Here is a 21056-nt window from a genome sequence, read left to right as displayed (position 1 = left end):
CAGTGGTACTGGCATATCCACAGTCGCCACAGACTCACCAACAGCTGCTTTACCACTGCTTACGGCATCCACATGTGCAGATAGCGCAGTATCACGGTCACCCTCTCCTTCATGCGCCTCTAAAGAAGCCTGAGACCCATTCAGATGTGCAGTTTCTACCCCATGCACTCCAACTTCATTAACAGAAACCGAGACACTTTTATCAGCGGCGGCCGCTGCAGTAGGGCGGTCCTCAGTACCCTCGCCCGGCCCCGCGCCCTGATTTACTGGCACCTGCCTCCCTTCACCTCCGCTAGTGCCGGGCCCTGCTTCCTCAGACACTCGCGCTCTGTGTGGACAGATCATCCTCTTATGACCAACATCCCCGCACTCAAAACAACGCATACTCCCCGTACTCGCGTATAACATATACGATCGACCCTCATAGGAAACTCTGAACGAAATGTCCAAAGTAGGCTCATTCAAAAACATCAGCACCCGCCGTCTAAAGGACAAGACATGCTGGAGAGCTGAACTTTTACATTTCAACGGGATCATCCTGACATCACTGGCCATTTTTCCAAAATGAGAAAGTTCACGCACTATGTCATCATTGGGAATAAACGGGGGCACGTTTGAGATCGTAACCTTAGCCGTCGGTGAAACCAGCGGAACAACCGTGTAAAACTCTCCGCTTACCGTAATGCCGTGTTCAACTAGTCGGTCGGCCAGTGTCTTCTCCTTCAGAAACACCACCACGGCCTTATTCATCCTCGACGCCGAGATGATATTTTCGCATCCTACGAACTCTCCTACTGCCAGCAACACGTCCTCCACTGCTACATCGGGCCTCCATTCGCACCGCACCCCGTGACGGAGCGAGAGGGGCTGGGCACCACCACTCAGGTGAGCCGCCACCATCCCCGCACCCCGCCACACGGCCCGCAGCAAAACCAGCAAGCACACAAATCAGTATGTAATACACTACCAATAAACCGTTTTGAGTACTGTTCATAGAAAAAACCCGAAACCCCAAGGAAAGAATTACAGATAGGTCAAAAAGTCGCTCTCACAGAACACTCACACCATTCCCTCCATCCACCCACAATCCTCCAGTGACAGAGAGAGAGAGAGAGAGAGAGAGAAAGGGGGAGGGGGAGAGAGGGGGAGGGGGAGAGAGAGGGAGAGGGAGGGAGAGAGAAAGGGAGAGAGGGGGGGAGAGAGAAAGGGAGAGAGGGAGGGAGAGAGAGAGAGGGAGAGAGAGAGAAAGGGAGAGAGGGAGAGACGGAGAGAGAGGGAGAAAGAGAGGGGGGCAGAGAGGGGGAGAGGGCGAGAGGGAGCGGGGGAGAGAGACGGAGAGAGAGGGAGAGAGAGAGCGTTCTGCAGGATTAGAGAGAATTCAGATTGGCACATGAATAATGAGCTCTACTGCAGAATCCACGGATTTCAGGAGCTGATTGTGTTCTCTCGTATAAATCACTGTAAAACCATTTAAATCAGTGCTAAAAAGTTGAACCGTGTAAATAAGTGTATAACAGTGTGAATCAATGGGAAAACATTTGTTTAAAAACACACAAAAAATTTAATAAAGCAGTCTAAAACATCATGAATCAGTGGAAAACAGCATAAGCAGTGCCAAAATGGTAACTTTACAGGAAAAGGAAAAAACCTGCTTTACTTTTAATGCAAGTTAATGGAACCAGATGTTTTTCCAGGTCATTTTGGGTCGTTTATTTTCGTCCGTTCGTCATGAAATTTGCATACAGTGTAAAGAGCAACAGGCAATTTGACATTATGTCAAAAACTGAAAAATGACACAAATGGAGATACGAGGTTTTCTTCCAACAGCAGCGATATGTCAACATGAGACAATGTAAAGAGTTTAACAAGTGTGAAACAGTGTAAACCAGCATTTTCCTGCGTTTCTATTTATATTGTTAATTCATCAGCATTCCCACATGTAGTATAATCAATATTCCATGTGCAATTCGGGTAAAATATCCTTATAGTGTAAATATTATTTGCTTTTTTATTCATAATTTTTTATATTGTTCATTTTTGCAAATAGTGTTCATGTGAGGGATAGAGTTTTTATTTTTATCTCAATTTTTATCTTTAAATGTATTTATCACTGCTGTCAGTACAAAACCTCGTATCTCCATTTTTGTTGTTTTTCAGTTTTTGACATTATTTGAAAATGCCTGTTGCTCTTTATATTTTGTGTGAATTTCATGATGAATGGACTAAAAGAAACGACCCAAAATGACTTGGAAAAAATTCTGGTTCCATTGACTTACATTAAAAGTAAAGTAGGTTTTTTCCTTCTCCTGTAAAGTTACCATTTTGGAGATACGAGGTTTTGTTCCAACACCAGTGATTATCTTATCTTATAAACCAGTGTAAAATTGTACCCTCTTTTACAGTGTTGCACCCTTTTCTTCACTACTGTAAATTGATGTACATTGCTTCACACTGTTGTTTCACACATTTTAATGCACCATTTTACATTTTTCTTACATTCTGTGCTATTTACACTCCTTTACACTGTTTTGTACTTACATTCTTTTACACTGTTGCATTCTGACTCACACTAAAGAGGAGTTCAAATCAATGTAGACTGCAGTGATGGGGTGAGCGAAACAGAGGAGGAAATCTTTAAGTACCAAATAATTAAACTGATAAATTACACTAAGTCTCCATTTTTTGTTGTTGTTTTTGCTGCAGTGGCTTTTAGTAGCATAATAGGGGAAAACAGACCGGTAGAGTCAAAAACCAGCAAGCAGGACAATGGAAAACCGCAGGCTTGCGAATCCCAAGGGTTCAGACAGAGCTCAAAAACCAGAAGGCCAAAGTAAGAATAACAGAACACGACTCAGAAACAAAACAAAAATACGAGAGACTTCGCAGAGACTAAGGCCCAATCCCGTTTGCCCCTACCACTCAGCCCTACCCCTTCGTTTTGCATGTTCTCGTCTAGGGGTAGGGTGTCCTGACTCTTGTTGAGATAGAGGGGTAGGGTGAAGTGTTGGGGCTACATGGCCCTCCAAACGGAGGTTTTTCAGAGACTCCAAACAGAGAGATATGAGAAAAAAAAGAAAAACTGGCAAGATGGAAAACAAGAGACTAAAGAAACCCACAAATGTGGGAATTTTCTCCGTTAAAAAATTACGATAACCATCAAATTATCTAAGTTTAATGACGTTTCAGTGTATTATGATCATCTTCTTCACAGAAAGCATAAAAATCTGTAGTAGTGCTGATGTCTCGGTAGCTAAATTTCCCGTTCCACCTTAAATGATGCAGCAGTTACATTCTGGCGCCTCAGGCATCAGAACTGCTGCACTGTTTAAGGTGGAACGGGAAAATTCGAACAAGAAGCTGGTGAATATCTGACTTCAGCTTCATATCACTGAAGAATTATGGGTGGGTGATAATAAATAATTGCCCCCCTCTTTGAAGGCGTATGATGCCCTAAATGTAACTAAAGCCCAGCAGTGAGGTGCTGAACTTTACCCTCCTCTGCTGTCACTGCAGACTGGCAGGTCGCCTACAGAGCAGCGCTGGTAGCTGTTAATGAAGTGATGCTCTTTTTATTTGAGGGTCCCATTTCAGAGGGAAGATTTCAACCACTACCCTGAACTCAGTTCCAAGGGGTTAGAGTGACACTCAAAAACAAGGGGTAGGGGTAGAAACAAGAAATAGGACTGAGCCTAAAACTCAAAAGTAAGCTTTTAAAGTCAGGGGCTGAGAGGGTCAGGTGAAGGGGGCAGGGCTGAATGTGGGAGAGAGGAAGTGGGCAGAGCCTGGGATGTGACATCAGGTGAAAAGTTACCAGAACGTTCCCCTTCTCCTGTGAACTTTCCATTTTGGAGATACAGCGTCGTCTTCTGACAGCAATGATATGATTTTTTCCCTTTGAATAATATTTCCTCACTGAAAAGCTACTTTTCTCTCTTATTTTCAGAGAACGATCAGCCACAGTCTGAGCTTTACTCTCTCTCTCTCTCTCTCTCTCTCTCTCTCTCTCTCTCTCTCTCTCTCTCTGTAAAATAAAATTCCCATCTCAGTCTGACAGAGTCTGAAACAGAAGCAGCTGGAAGCCCCATAAACATCTCCTCACTTTTAGAAAGACAACTGAGGCGTTCAGCAGATGAATAATGAAAAAAGGATATAATTTTAGTGTCTGAATTGCTTCCTGGCAATAACTGCAGCCAAAATGTTCAAAAAACAACAAACGGTTTGATGTTTTGGCCTAAAAAAATTGTTTCAGCCACACGAAGCAACACATCACACTACATAAATAAATAAATAAATAAATATCTGCACATCATTCACTTTTGAATAAATTAATATGCACTGTTCCTGATAAATCAATCAATCGATCGATCAATAAATAAATAAATAAATACAAGTGAATAAAATAAAATCTAATTAATAAAATTATAATAAATTAATGAATAAAAAATAAAAGTGAATTTAAAAAATATAAATAATATTGAAAAAAATCATACACTGTTAAAAATGATGGTTCGTCAAGGGTTTTATACAGAACCATGAACCATAAATGCTCAAATGGTTCTGTGCGTGGTGAAATGGTTCTTCAGACTGATGAAGAGTGTGTTGTACATCGCTGCTGTCGGAACAAAACCTCGTATCTCTAAAATAGTAGCTTAACAGGAGGAGGAAAAAACCTACTTTACTTTTAATGTAAGTCAATGGAACCAGAATTTTTTCCATGTAATTTTGGGCCGTTTCTCTCAGTTCATTCATCATGGAATTTACACACAGTGTAAAGAACAACAGCCATTTTCAAATTATGTCAAAACTGAAAATCAACCCTTTACAACACATTCTCTATCAACCTGAAGAACCAGTTTACCATGCAAAGAACCATTTAATCATGCAGATGGTTTTGAGTGTTCATGGTTCTGTATCGAACCAACGTCTTCCATCTAAATGAAGAACCATGTGTTTTAAGAGGGTATGAATTCCAGCTAATGACTCCTGTGCATGTGTGTGGTGATGATGTTGGTGTTGGAAGCTCCTGGAGGTGTTCTAGAGGTGTTCTGAAGGTTTCTTCACGCTGTCTGAAAAGCAGAAAGTTGAGCGTGTGGCGTCACACTGAGAAATCGGCGGTGTGGTGGTGCGGCGGGGTGTGTGTGTTTCTAAACTTCCTCCCAGCCTGCTGAAATGTGAAAGTTCTGAATTGCCGGCTCTTTCTGGGAGATGTGTTGTATGAGGAAATTTCCTCCGCTTCAAAACTTCTTCCATCTAAATGTAAATGCTGAAATCATCATAATAGCACTGCAGACATCTCTCAGCACACACACACATTGGCGCTCATTTACGGCTGCAGATCATGAGAAGGAGAGACAGAAAACACACAGAGAGAGTTTTGTCCTGTAGGTTGAATGTAAATTTTTTCTTCAGTACAGTGCTGCTCTCTCTCTCTCTCTCTCTCTCTCTCTCTCTCTCTATATATATATATATATATATATATATATATAAAATAGGGGTGCAGAAAAAACTCGATTCTTAGATGCATCGCGATGCGGACGTGAACGATTCTGAATCGATTCATAAATGTCAAAAATCGATTTTCTAAATATTTAATTTATAACGTAATGTTGACGGAACGCAAAAGGCGGAACTGGAAGTGGGAAAGTGCAGCGCCCGGACAGTCTGTGGCGGCACACAACAAAAACACCGCTGGATAAGTGAGAAATCCGACCGGCTCCCTCTGCATTAAAGCCAGGTTAGGTCAGGAGTCACAACACAATGATAAGAAGAGCCATTTTGACCTTTCAACAAAGTCAAACCACCTTGGGAGCCGCAACATTTAATGTCCAGTATGTGTTAATGTCCGAGTATGGGCTAAAAATACAGACGAAAACGCAGATTTACTCTACTTTAAGCTTCAGCTACAGCCGCTTTCCTCCCATCTCCGCCAGAAAACTTTTCTTCAAAACTAGAAGAGTTTCTTGTAAAATGTCTCAGCGTCCGGCTGTTTTACGAGGCTGAAGTCGCTTCTCATTCGCCAGCTTCTCATTCCACTTTAAATTCTGCCTTAGGCGCCGAATGTAAATATGGCACCATTTAAGGTGGAACGGGAAAATTCGAAAGAGAAGCGAGTTCATTTTCGCAACTTTTTAGAGAAAGACAGTCTCTCATTGTAGATTTAACCCACCGCGCTGCTTATAAATGCGAATAGTCCTCCAAATGTTCGTCTGAATCTCTGTTTTTTCGTTCGCTACTGGCGAGGCCAGACCTCGGGGCTGTGTGACCTGCTGTCTGCTGTCTGTTCTCAGTCGTTGAGAAACAGGGCTTTCGCGCTATGCTGCACACTTTGGAGCCGAGATTCAGCGTCCATCTCAGATGAGTGGCAGCAGCGTCTCTGAATGAGAGCCTTCTAGTTCAATTGCCACATCACTTCCATTTGATTTATTAATAAAAGATAGTTTACATATTCAAAGCAAAGTATTTGTAATGATCTGTAATGCATTTACATTGTGGATCATTACAAATACTTTGCTTTAAAACTGCCAAGTCCTCAGACAGTAGGAGGATAGAAATCCTGTATAGAGAAAAAAGATGCATCGATAATCGTTTTATAATCGCATCACAGCCTCTGAAACGGAATCGAATCGTGAGGTGCCTAAAGATTCCCACCCCTAATATATATATATATATATATATATATATATATATAATATATATATATATATATATATATATATTACTATATTTATATATTTGTATATTTTTTTAAGAAATTAGATGGCAAAAAAGTTCTATGTTGGTAGAATTGTATATTTAAATAATAATTAATGATATTACATATATCGCTGCTGTCAGAACAAAACCTTGTATCTTCATTTTTCGTTTTTCAGTTTTTGACCTAAATTGAAAATACCTGACGCAAAAGAAATTACCAAAAATAATTCTGGTTCCATTGACTTACATAAAAAGTAGAGTATGTTTTAACCTTCTCCTGTAAAGTTATTTTGGAGTGACAAGGTTTTGATCTGACAACAGCGATATATATATATATATATAATATATATATATATATATATGTGTGTGTGTGTGTGTGTGTATATATATATATATATGTGTGTGTGTGTGTGTATATATATATATATATGTGTGTGTGTGTGTATATATATATATATATATATATATATATATATATATAAATCTGCTCTCAGCTGTGTGAAAGTTCAGTAAGTCACTCTTCCTCTTTATTCCAGCTTCCATTCTTTTCAGGAGGCTCACTTTCAGTTTTCACTTTCTGAGTCGTCTTCTCACAGTGGAAGGATGGACAGAAACACCTGTGGATGTTTTCAGATCTGAAGCAGCTTGATTTTCTCCTCTCTCTCAGAGATGAAAGCTTTAAGTGCTGTTTATCTGATGGAGGCAGTTTTGGTGTCTACCAGCTCTTCCAGGTGGTTGTTAGGAGCCACATTTTCTCTGTAGCTTTGAATCATCCAGTTTTGGAAAGTTGCTTATTTTCCTTTGACTTTCTCCTTCATTACACAAGTGGATTATCTTATATCTGATCACCTCAGAATTATCTCCTGAAAAATAAATGACTTGAACTTAATGGCTGTTTTGGCTGGAAATGATGAAAGTGAAGGTTGGTCTTTTATTATTTTACGTCTACTTTTGTGTTTTTCTTCATTTCTAAAGTTCTTTTGTGCAGTATGTTCATGTACCATGACTGCCAAGCAATTTCCCCCTTCGGAGACAATAAAGAACAAATGAATGAAATAATTATACGCACACGTTCCAAACGTACACAGCACACACACAGCGTCTGTCTGCATGACTGAGCTTATGCATCTGCACTAACACTGTGTGATTAATCAGAGCAAACTGAATTGCTTAATTACTGCGTGTTTATAGTCCTGTGAAACAGTAAAACTGATTTAGAGAACGGTGCTAGACTGATGTTTCAAAAACCGCAGAAACTCATTAATTTAGTCTTTTAGTGGAGGCATTGTGTTTAATTAACAACTTCCACTGTTTATAAAATTCAGTCTACAAAATCATTTTTCTCTTTATTTAACTTCATCTTCATCGCGTGAGGACAACGCTGCACACAGTAGAACATGAATAACCACAGAACCAAAGAGGAAGCTGAGGTAGAGATTACAATTAGGCCTACACCCTACAAAGATGGTTCTGTAAGGGTTCTTTAGTAAAGACAATGTTTCTATAAAGAACCATGAACCCTTAAAGAACCATCTTAATCTTAACCTGAAGCCAAAACCGAGTCCTAACTCTGGCCCTAATTCTATCCCTAACCTTAACCTCAACTCAAAACCTAAGACTAACTCTCACCCTGGCCCTAATCCTAACCCTAACTGTAACCGAAACCTAATCCTAACCCTGGTCCTAATCCTAACTCTCAGTCTAGCTGTAGCTCTAGGACTCTCCAAATAAAGTGAAAAACAACTGAACTCAGCAGATTATAAACAAATTTAATTTAGTTTAGTGGTGTTTCGTGGTGTTTTGTGGTGTGTAGTTGTGCTTGGTGGCGTTTGGCGGTGTTCGGTCATGTTTGGTGGTGTTTGGCAACGTTTGGTGGCATCTTGGTAGTGTTTGGTGGTGTTTGGTCATGTTTGGTGGTGTTTGGTAGTGTTTGGTGGTATTTGGTAGCGTATGGTGGTGTTTAGTGGTGTTTTGTGGTGTTTGGTTGTGTTGGTGTTTGGTGATGCTTGGTGGTGTTTTGTGGTGTTTGGTAGTGCTTGGTGGTGTTTAGTAGTGTTTGGTGGTGTGTAGTAGTATTTGGTGGTGTTTGATGGTGTCCATTGGTGTTTGGTGTCGTTTAGTGGTGTTTGGTGGAGTGTGGTGGTATTTGGTGGAGTTTGGTAGCATTTAGTGGTGTTTGGTAGTGTTTCCTGTTGTTTAGTGGCATGGTGTTTGGTGGATTTTGGTGGTGTTTGGAGGAGTTTGGTAGTGTTTAGTAGTGTTTGTTGATGTGTGGAGTTGTTTAGTGGTGTTTGATAGTGTTTCATGGTATGTGGTGGTGTTTGTAAGTGTTTGGTGGTGAGGCTGCATCCCTGTCCCTCATGGCCACATGGTGAGCAGTTAGATCCCATTGTTTTGAAGTAAATGTGTCCCAAAGTCTGAAAATCAGTGTGGAACATTAAGAATCGTCATATTTTCTGCAGTTCAGCACTTTTTAGTGTTTTAATGTAAAATATGATGATTTTCTGTGTGAACAGCTGTTCAAAGCTGTGTTTGCTGAGTTTCTGAGCTCAAAATGAGCTAAAATTGTCACTGAAACAGTCACTACTGCAAAAATTACTGACTTTCGCTAACTTTCGCTAACTTTCGCTAACGTTAACAGTGAAGAGATGAACAGTCGCCCCCTAACGGAGCTGCAGACAGCCGGTATAACTTTACTCTCTGTTTCTGATTTAAATGACGTTTGAATGGAGAAACATTAACGTTAAATATCAGACTGAATGTCGTGGGTCGGAAAACGACGTCGTGTTTCGACAGACGTGATTCTGTAAGTTTGCTAGTGCAGTTAGTTCAGAGTTCAGCTCCAGTCCTGCAACCCCTGCACTGTATAACTGTGGTTTCCTGGTTAAAATACCTGATATTATCAGCTAATTAATCCCTTCTTGAGCTGAACGAGGTGTGAACAGCAGAGAAAATATTCAGTGTGACATCATGTGAAAAGCAGGAATAGGGACTCTCACTTTGAACAAACTTTGCAAAATGAAGCTGTTTATCTGATGGGGACAGTTTTGCTGTCTACCGGGTCTTCCAGGTGGTTGTTAGGAGGCACATTTTCTTTGTCATATTTTAAATATTTTTTTTAAAACTCAAAAAGCAGTAAATGAAGAGTGATCTCTGTCTGTATAAATATGGGATGCATAGAAAGCAGTGAAAACACTGCAGTGACCAAAGCTGCTCATTTTTTCACCAGAATTCTCCATGCGGTTCACCTTACACGAGGTTAAGGGCTTTACAGAGACGCTCTGGGAGTAATGTATTGTTCTATTAGAAGGTTAGACTGGAAGAGTAGAAAAGGCCGAGTAAAGCATCGACAGAGGCATCCATCTGGACACCAATACGGAGGGCAGACTCAGCGTACGGTCAGGGAAACGCACACTGAGCCTAATACATATTCAATAACTCCCATCTCTCCCTCTCTTCCTCTGGCAGTGCGCCAATCTCATCCCCCCTGATTTGCGCTGAGACAAAGTCACTCTGATGAACGACGAGCGAACTGCAGCGAACACCCCGCTTAAAGGGACAGATCGGACAACAAAGCCAACGTCGCTGACACTGAATGAGAACAGTCACTGTTTAGCATTATTAAAATGATATCATGCCAACTGGTGGTTACTGTCTTCTATGATTTAATTGTTAGCATTATTAGTATGTACAGTTGAGCTGTTGCAAAATGGTTCAGTCAGTAATGTTAAAATTATAAATTATGATATATTTATTTTTTAGAGCACTTTTCATAGCTCAGAGTGCTTTACAGACAGCAGATAAAGCTTAGCAGTTATAGACAAAATTATAAGTAATAATTTAAACTCAGAGATTAAAGATAAATAATAAAGGAGCCGTAGAGTTTTAATGAGGCGCTGAGTTAAAGAGCTGCGTTTTCAGATGTTTATTAAAAGTGAGCTCTGAGCTCGACTGTCTAATAAAAGGTGAACTGAGCTCCACAGTTTAGAAGCAGAATAACAGAAATCAGTTTTCGTACCAACGATCAGCATTTCAGTTTTTTTTTTAGATTAAATCGTGGAAAATTGAGAAATATCTCACAGAAGCCTGTCTGCGGCGTTTTGATAATCAGAAGGAATGTAAATGTATACTTGTGTGTCGTCGGCACAGCTATGAAAACTGATATCATATTTCTAATGATCGCCTAGAGTGACAAAGAGAAAAGCAAAGGCCCTAAAATTGAACCTTGTGGCACTCCACAAGAAATGTTCAGTCTTTTTCATGAATGATTTCCCAGTGAAACTAGGAACTGTCTATTAATTAAGTATGATTTGAACCATGCAAAATGAAATTAAATTGAATTGTCTCTGATTAATATAAGTCTAATCATGCTAATCACTGGCTAGCTTCTATCTATACCGAAGACGTAGCCATAATAGTCATGGTTGGTCAATGTACATACTATTAAATCATATATAGCCTGAAACATTATTATTTATCATGATATTATATTAGACAAACTTTGCATAGTTACTGTAAGCAGTGTTGAGGTTATTCTCTGTTGTTTCTTCTCTAGTTACTCAGAATCACCACCTAAAGTCACACTAAACTACATCTATTTGTATGATTAAATGAAAATATAGTAGTGATAACATTTTAATCTACTTTCAGATGATGTTTGAAATTTGGAATCAGTGAACATCACCAAAAAATAATATTCAGATCATTTAGATCCTCAACCAACATATTTTATTTAAACTGTACAACAGTGGTTTTCAACCTGTGGGCTGCGGCCCCCCAGTGGGCCGTGGTAGTACTGCAGTTTTATTTTAAAAATGCAAAAATTAATTACAAAACAAACATTTAACCGAACGTAATTTTAAATATGACAAATATTGTTGATTATTTGCAAAAATAAAACATTTACACCAAGCTCATAGATTGCAGTGGCAAAATATTAATTATGTTTATAAGTAAAACTCAAATGAAGGAAATCCAGCAGTGAAAACGCAGCCCTGAGCCTGCATGAGAACTGAAAACGAGTAACTATAGCTCTGTGCTGTTTGCTCAAGGGTCTTTTCAAATGAAGCATTGAAACCCAACAACTTGCACCATCACTTGGAGAATAAACACAGCGAATATGTATCTAAACCTGTCCAATTGAGCAAGAACTCAGTTTGCAGCTTTCCTCTCTTCAACCTGACATTCAGCACTCAGTAGCTGCTAAATCAGCCCCGAATTGCAAAAGTTTGGGAATCCCTGATGCAGAGAAAGGATTGTTTTATTCTGTTTATTCTAGTTTCTGTTTCTTTCAGTTTCCAGTTATCTCAGATGGAGGCATCCCACTCGGCAAGAAGGGTCAGAATGCAGAACCGCAGAGCCACAGATTTACACCTGCAGTTTCACTCCAGCGGTTTCAGGCCAGTGGAGCTCATGCGCAGTAGGAAAGCACGACTGTGCCATATAAACAGAGTCCTTATAGGAAAGTAAAGCATTACGAGCGTTACATTCATATTTCAACCAGTTGTCAGTCTCCTTATTCATAACGTCTCTGATGTAAACAGTGACTGTGCTGGTTCTATGTATCATCATATTACCATTCAGGAAGGGAGACTGTTCAGTATACGAATCGACCACTGCTAACCGGTTAAACCATAAACCAAAACACATTACAAAACCATCAGAAACCAAAAGAAACACTTAATGGTTCTATACATTTTTTCAGCAGGGAAACTTTCAAAAACTAAAGTTTGTTTTAGCCTAAAGCTTCATATTATACTCAGTTTCAGCTGCTTAAGGTAAAGTTTTATTCCTGAACATGTAAGTTTACACATAAAGCCCTGTATTAAGAGTAAGTAAACTAAGCTATATGTCTACATAACCCATTGGCTTAGCCAGACCACATAAGATGTAGTTTGTGTTATATTTACCCTGTGAATCTCTACATGCATTCAAACCTAAGTTTGTTTTAGTCTAAAGCTTAAAATATAGCATTAACCCAACACAGATTGATCACATATTTATTGGAAACCCACATAAAACAACTGAAATGTTGATCATCCTTAAACAAGTGTCGACGTATGTGCTGAATGCCACTGGCTTGAACCTGCTGGAGTGACTGCTGGCATGAAACTGTGGCTCTGATAATATTGCACTCAACTAGTCTCGAGTCCACCTCATCCTGAGACCGAGACAAGGCAGAGTCCCAGTAAGGTTGATACTGAGACGAGACCGAGACCGAGACTGCTAGTTTATGGTCTCGAGACCAAGAACGAACTTGAGTACTACAACACTATGTATGATTGAGCTGTTCAGTCAATTATGTTAATATTGCAAAGAATGATTGATACCGAATAGTCACTGATTAGCATTATGCAAATTACACAGTGCTAACTGGTGGCTACTAGCTTGCATCATTTAATTGTTAGCAGTGAAAGCATGCCTGGTGGTGCTATGACTGTAAATGACAGCTGGTCTTTTCCTCAGCAAATTAAATCCATGATACTTGGGGACTAACTTTTATTTGTGACCAAGTTAGCATGTATGGTTGAGCTATTCATTCAACGCATGTTGCTAACAACTAATGAAAGTGAATCACCGATTAGCATTATTAAAATGACATGCTAATTAGTGGCTACTACCTTGGATTCAGTATTAGCGACATCTATTTGTGACTACCAATGTTAGCATGTGTGGCTGAGCAGTTCCTTCAAAATGTTAAGTAGCACATGTTGCTAACAACAAACAACAGTGAATCTTAGCTTAGCATTATGTGAAATGGCATAATGCTAATCAGATGCTACTACGTTCAGTGTTTCTGACATTACAACGTAGGAGTCACTGTTTAGCATTATTCAAATTATATCATGCTAACTGGTGGCTAAAAACTTCCACCACTTAACTGCTACCCATGATAGCATGTATGGTTGAGCTGTTCCTTTAAAGGTGCAGGGGGTAAGGTTTAGTAGGATCTATTAACAGAAATGGAGTATAGTAAACAAAACCTTGTTTTAATTGGTGTATAATCAGCTGTAATTACGAATCGTTGTGTTTTCGTTAGTTTAGAAAGAGCCCTCCATGTCTACATAGGCAGCAGCTCCTCTTCCAACAGAGGTCGCCATGTTGTACTGCCATGTTTCTACAGCAGCCTAGAATGGACAACCCAAACACTGGCTCTAGAGGGCGCCTTTTGTGTTTTTAGGCTAAAGCGGCAGCCTGAATTTGGTGGTGCTGCTCCAGTTGGAAGATGTTGAAAGATGAAGAATCAGTGGCTGCTGCCGGTGCTGGCTGACCATTTTAAGCTGTGAGAAGTTTGAGAACCCACATTTTTACAAACGGAGGATCAGACTTATTATTTAGTAAAAGAAAAAGTGAGGGAGGGTGAATCCTCACTATCGAAGAGAAAACGTGAAGATGCAAAACGAAATCGGAGTAACAACCTGACCACCTGATGGCCACCGTAGGTTCTACTACACGTTTGGAAAGGGAGGTGTGAAGGAGGGGGGTTCAGCTGGTTGCGATCTGGAAGCTCACCACTAGATGCCACTAAACCTTAAACACTGCGACTTCAAATGGCAGCTGAGCTGTTCATCAGTCAGTAAATTCAAGTCATGTTAATTGGTGGCTTCTACAGAGAACTTGTAGAGAGCAGAATTACCACTCTGTAATGTCTTCTGGATTTCTCAAACGCTAGAGGGCGCTCCCGAGCAAGTCCAAAACAAATGGGTTAAGATGGAGCGTTTGAGCAAAATCATAGTTTCTGAATGCTTAAACATTTTTAATGTAAAAGAAAACATGACGCTTTTGAACTCGAGTTAAAGGAGTTTAAAACGGAGCCTCATGTACGTTCATGACGTCAGTGAGCGCAAAAAAAGCCAATGAGCTTCTCTGCTCGCCAACCAATCAGCACTCAGTAGCAGTAATGCCAGCATTCTGCTGCCCAAAACCCGTTTGCTGTAGAAAAAAGGAAACATACAGGCAAGTTTTCTTTGCTTTTTTAGTGAAATCCGTCCTTCTGCTTTCTAAAATTAAAGGAAAGTTCTGGGTGAGTGATTAGAAACTATTTTTACCTTTTCATTTTTAGCCATTGTGTTAATAGTAGTGTTAATAACGTTATATTGTCAGTGCCAAAGAAGTCCCAACTTGGAGAGTAAGTAAAGTAAAGTATGTAAAGTAAAGACAAATACACAAAGATTATTTACCCGATGGCATTTCAGTCCTTAAGTCCTGAATATTCAGATGCTCCAAACAGGCTGTCCAGCCTAGAATTATTGCTACAGTGCCCTTTTCTTAACAAAGCTCTCTCTTTTTATGTTACATTACATCACAGCAAACCAAGTACCCATCAGCCCCTCCCCTGAACCCCCTCTGACATCACACTCAGTATGAAGTCACTGTGGAGTGAAGGTGAGATAGTAGAGTGCTGTCATTGTCATTTGTTCCCTCACTGGTTCAAACGTCAAGCGCTAGAAACCTTCACTCTGTAACACCCCTACACTATAGTAATGCTAATTTCTGCTAGCATTCTATTGGATATGCAGTGTTAAGTTAGCGCTGAGCTAACGGTGATGTACATTACCTTTCCCACATTGGGTAAAACACTGATGGCAGCTCTAGTTTAAACTCTGACATTTGAAGCCTGTAATGTGCTTTATTGTGATGTTTTAGTGTTTCAGTAAATCCTTCAGTAAATACTTCAACTTGAAGCCTCACTCTGAACACTGGAGGAGGCTTTAGTACAGTACGCTTCACTTTACTTAGAGCGGACGAATACAGCTTATGAGCTCTTATAATTTGTTATGATCAGTACTTATAATGTATTATGTTAACAATTCATAATGCATAATAAGCATGGCTATAACGTGTAATGCATTTTTATAAATATTTGTCGCCATGTTTATGATGCTCTATGAATGCATTATAATGTGTTCATCGGTTCTTACAGACATAACATTCATCGAAAGTGTTACCAGATATTTATTTAAACCTTTCAGTCAGCGTATGTTGCTCACAACAAATGAAAGCCAGCCACCAATTAGCACAGTTGAAATGATGTCATGTAAATCAGTGGCTAGTAGCTTGCATTTAGCATTAGCGACATTAGCATATCTGGCTGAGCTAGTCCTTTAAACAGCAGGGGTGGGAGGTGGGGTTTGGGGAGGGGGGCTGTGGAAAAGCTGAAGATACGGCCTCCGTCCTCCCATCCTGCCAAATCTAAAATCAATAAACTGTTTCTTTCTCCTGCACAACCTGCTGAATCCATAAAACAGAGTGAGTGATACACGTATAAAGACGAAGGAGAGAGAGCGAGAGAGCGAGTGGATTCGGATGCCCTTTCAGCACACACACACACACACACACACACTGCCAGACCCATCACACACAGGAAATAAAATAATGTGCAGATTTATCGGGTGCGATGGTGGCGAGGTCATGGAGGCTAGCGCGTGTTTTTTCCTTTCTTTTTTCTTTCGCTAAGCTGCAACACTGCTGACAGCTTCAACCTCCTCTAAAACGTCTGCAGCGGGTTCGGACCCTCAGACAGATCCTTCACACAGGACGCTTATACTCTTCAGCAAGGCCGCTGGAAGTGCGAGGTCAGAGAGGAAGACACTCATAGAAGGAAATGGGCAGTAACAGACGCCGTTAATGTCCAGGCCTCCGCTGACAGACGCAATGAAACGGAGAACAAACTGAAGGAGCAGAACATTCCAGACTGTATCTGTGACACAACACACAACCCAGACGGTGGACTTTTACAAGAACACCTCATTTTACACACCTCTGTGTGTGTTTGAGGACTGATTAGTACAGTGGTTCTCTAAAGGGTTCTCAGGGACCCTCAGACCATAATTTTGGATGTGATTATGAGATGAGGCTGGGGGAAAAAAATGGACCATCTGAGGGTCTCAGGTGGTCCATATATATATATATATATATATATATATATATATATGTGTGTGTGTGTGTGTGTGTATATATATATATACACACACCGATCAGGCATAACATTATGACCACCTCCTTGTTTCTATGCTCATTGTCCATTTTATCAGCTCCACTTACTATATAGGTGCACTTTGTAGTTCTACAGTTACAGACTGTAGTCCATCTGTTTCTCTGATACTTTGTTAGCCCCCTTTTACCCTGTTCTTCAGTGGTCAGGACCCCCATGGACCCTCACAGAGCAGGTACGATTTGTGTGGTGGATCATTCTCAGCACTGCAGTAACACTGATGTGGTGGTGGTGTGTTAGTGTGTGTTGCGCTGGTACGAGTGGATCAGACACAGCAGTGCTGCTGGAGTTTTTAAACACCTCAGTGTCGCTGCTGGACTGAGAAAAGTTCACCAACCAAAAATATCCAGCCAACAGCGTCCTGTGGGCAGCGTCCTGTGACCGCTGATGAAGGACTAGAGGATGACCAACACAAACTGTGCAGCAGCAGATGAGCTATCGTCTCTGACTTTACATCTACAAGGTGAACTGACAAGGTAGGAGTGTCTAATAGAGTGGACAGTGAGTGGACAGTGTTTTAAAACTTCAGCAGCACTGCTGTGTCTGATCCACTCGTACCAGCACAACACACACTAACACACCACCACTACGTCAGTTCAGCTGAGAATGATCCACCAACCTCTGTGAGGGTCCATGGGGGTCCTGACCACTGAAGAACAGGGTAAAAGGGGGCTAATAGTATATAGTAAGTGGAGCTGATAAAATGGACAGTGAATGTAGAAACAAGGAGGTGATCATAATGTTATGCCTGATCGGTATATATATATATATATATATATATATATATATATATATATATTAATTGCAGAAAATTATTGTTGCAGTTATATGCAAATGAACAAAAATCAAAACAAAAAACATTGTTTGGCTCAGAAAAGCTTCCCGTTTCTACACGCTAGTTAAAGCTGAAGCTGGAGTTAAACTCCTCGACGTTAGCTGTCACCACAGCCGGGTTCAGCTGTGTTTGAGTGGTAAATAAGGGGACTAGCTCGACTCAGCCTGCACTGCCTGGACGTGAAACTTGTACAAATGTACTTCACAAACTTTAAATGTTATTCAAGTGAAGTATTCACATTATGCTGTCAAATACCGCGCACTGTTTTGCTCGCTGTAGCCTGCGTCCCTGTCTCTTTCCGCCTCGGCGCGGGGTAACCGAACCCATTACCATGCGCTCTGCTACCGCCTTCCTTCCCTTATGTGCCAGGAGAAATTCTGAGGAAGGTTTTCATTTCAGTAAATAGTTCTCCTTCCTTTTCTACACATCAGCTGCACACTATAGCTGGCACCACCAGTTATATTAGCAATTGCTTAATGTACTGATTATTTTGATGAGTAGTCTATGTTTAAAACAAACACAAACCTTGAAGATCTTTTTAGGAAAGTTTTAAAAAGAATCTGTGTTAAAACTAGGGCTGTCGCAGCTAAAGTCAAAGTCAAGTTTATTTAAATAGCACTTTTTACAACAGGGGGCCACAAAGCAGCTTTACAGAACATTCGGGTTCGAGCCCCCTCGAGCGTCGCCAAAAACTCCCTGAGAGCAAGAGGAAGAAACCTTCAGAGGAACCAAGACTCAAAATGGGAAACCATCCCCCTCTGGTCGACACCGGAGCACAAAACAAAAGCACCCACTGCAAAAAATGCTTCATTGGCAGTAAAACGGTCTTAAATCACATCAAAATAGCTAATATGCCTCATTTTAAGACTGTTATAAGCCTAATTTAAAATAGTTTCATTTATTTCTGGATATTTTTACTTGTTTTGAGTACTTTTATGTAAGTAAGTAAGTAAGATTATCTCTCTATGTTTTTTCTGGTTTCAAGCATATTTCTTAAAGTAAGCACTGTTACCTGCCAATATAGTGAAATAAATTTACTTAATAAAATTACTCAAAATCACATCATATTCATACAACCGTCTCAAAATGAGGAACACTAGATATTTAGACTAGATTTAAGATTATAGGTATCATTTTTTGCAGTACAAGAGCAAAATGCACAGAGGATAGGATTTTACAACTAACATACTAATTAATTATATCAATTAAAACATTAAATATTGAGAAAAGGAAAAATGGACCAGCCTACGATTAGAAAGGAGTATTGAGATTAGCCAATGATAGCCAATGACTGTTAGAGGTCAATCAGAATAACGAGAAATACATCAATGAAAATCAGTTACTGTTAACAGTCAAAACCAGTGACTACTGTTAGGGGTGTATTACAGTAAAGAAACACATTATAACGTATTGACACAATCTTGCTTTGACTAAAAATGAGTGCAGTTAACACCAATTATGTTTGACCCTATGAATCACTCATGGTTCAAATTGAATGTGTACAATTAAAACAGGCAGACTTCGCATTTGTTGGCTACTGTAAAGGGCTAAAAGGGCTGAACTCTCAAGAAGAACAGCTGTCAAACATGGACAAACTGCCTTAGCACTGCTTTCAGGGTAAGATGGACATGATTTGGAATCGATTTGTATCCGAGCCTGATGTTCAAAGGCACATGATGTGGCTTTGGGACCCCAGGGGAACGGAAAACCCCTGATATATTCTGATTAATTGTCTTTCAGCCCTTTTCCGCATCTGGGCGTACTTTCACTGTAAGGAAGCCAAAGGATGTCTGTTGAATGTCTGCTGCCAGCTGTTCAACATCACGGTGGATCTGTAATTTTATAGGCAGCTGTCTCGTGGGAGTCGCTGGGTCTGATGATCGCTCTGCATGAGTGTATAATAGCCAAGGAATACGAAGCAGTTTTACAGGAGCACTCTTCCTCTACAGTATTCCAACATGATACTGTCCCCACTCTCACTGATAAACAGCTTCAACAAAGGGTTCATAAACACCAGGATTCAAACGTCTTCCATGGTCCCATCAATCTTCACTGGAAGCTTTGGAGCTCACCTCCTGCATTCCCCAAAGAACTGACACTATAGGTGCGGGAAAGTCGTTCAAAAAGGACTGAAGCCTTTATGAAAAGTATTTTTGGGGTTTCCATCATTTTGTCCACCTTGTAGATGTGGACTGTATGGACCACGTGGAAAGTAAGCAGCAAAAACAGCTGGTTGTCAATTCATTGTTTTTTGTGATGTCATGGAAACCAATACATTCACATAGTCCTTTGATGTTGTGTCGTCAGGAGCTTTTTATCATCTGAGAAATGTCGCTAAAGTTCGGCCTTTCCTCTTTCAGAGCAACACAGAGAAATTTGTTCATGCATTTGTTACAGCAGAGTTGATCACTGTAGTGATCTTCTTACTGGACTTCCTAAGAAAACTATACATCCCTTACAACTCGTACAAAAACATCAGATCAGTTCACTCCCGTTTTAAAGGAGCTGCACTGCCTGCGTCATTCAGGATGGATTTTAAAGCTCTGCTACTAGTTTTTAAAGCTGAAAATGACCTTAAAGCATCACTTACATCACAGAGTGTCTGTCTGTTTGTGTTCCAGTGGGTAATCTTAGATCTGCAGATAGTGGCCTTCTACAAGTACTCTCTGTAAAATTCAGAAAACGTGGAGAGGCTCTTTCAGTTATTCTGCTTCTAAACTGTGGACCTCAGTCCCACCTTTTATAAGACAGTCAAGCTCAGTGCTCCCTTTTGAGAAGCATCTAAAACGTCTCTCTTTAACTCAGTGTTTAATTAAGACTCTACGTCTCGTGGTTTTTATCTTCTAATTCGATCTTTTTCATTTTCTTCTGATTCTAAATAAATACTAATGATTTCTATGTTTTATCACCTGTCTGTAAAGCACTTTGAGCTGCCACCGGCATGAAAAGTGCTATATAAATAGACATTATTATTATTAAAAATTAATCTGCATCATCACCATATTAGGAACCCCAGGTCTAAGCTCTTTATCTCGATGGGGAAAATGAAATCGCTGCCCTAAACAAAAATGCTCCAAAGCCATGTGGACACTTTTCCTCCGGATGTCACTGGATCCTTTGAACTGCAAGGTTGTTAAGAAGTTCAAATACACTGCAAACTTTAAATGAATTGACTTTACTTCAAAAAATTGGTGACACTATTTTGAGTGGTCTTTTTGTCGGTTTTGCTGCAATGAGCTAAATGAACGATAGTGGCGATATGATTGAAATGAGCTCAGTTGGATTGCCGAAATCTTTGCATGTAAACACAGCCAGTGTTTGAAGTTTAATAGTAGTAGTGCAATGACTTTTGTGCAGTGTCATTTCAGTGTGCAGCAGTTTCTGATAAACGCTCTGATAAACAGCAGGGGGCGCTCTCACTGTATTTTTAATCTCCAGTTCATCACACTTTAGTTATATTTCATCCTTTTTTACGTCAGTATTCGTACCTTTCTGGCTAACTAACTTACATTTTCATCATCATTTTGATTGTGT

The sequence above is a fragment of the Colossoma macropomum genome, unplaced genomic scaffold, assembly GCF_904425465.1.
Source record: "Colossoma macropomum unplaced genomic scaffold, Colossoma_macropomum, whole genome shotgun sequence".
NCBI lineage: Eukaryota > Metazoa > Chordata > Actinopteri > Characiformes > Serrasalmidae > Colossoma > Colossoma macropomum.
This window is presented reverse-complemented; position numbering follows the sequence as displayed.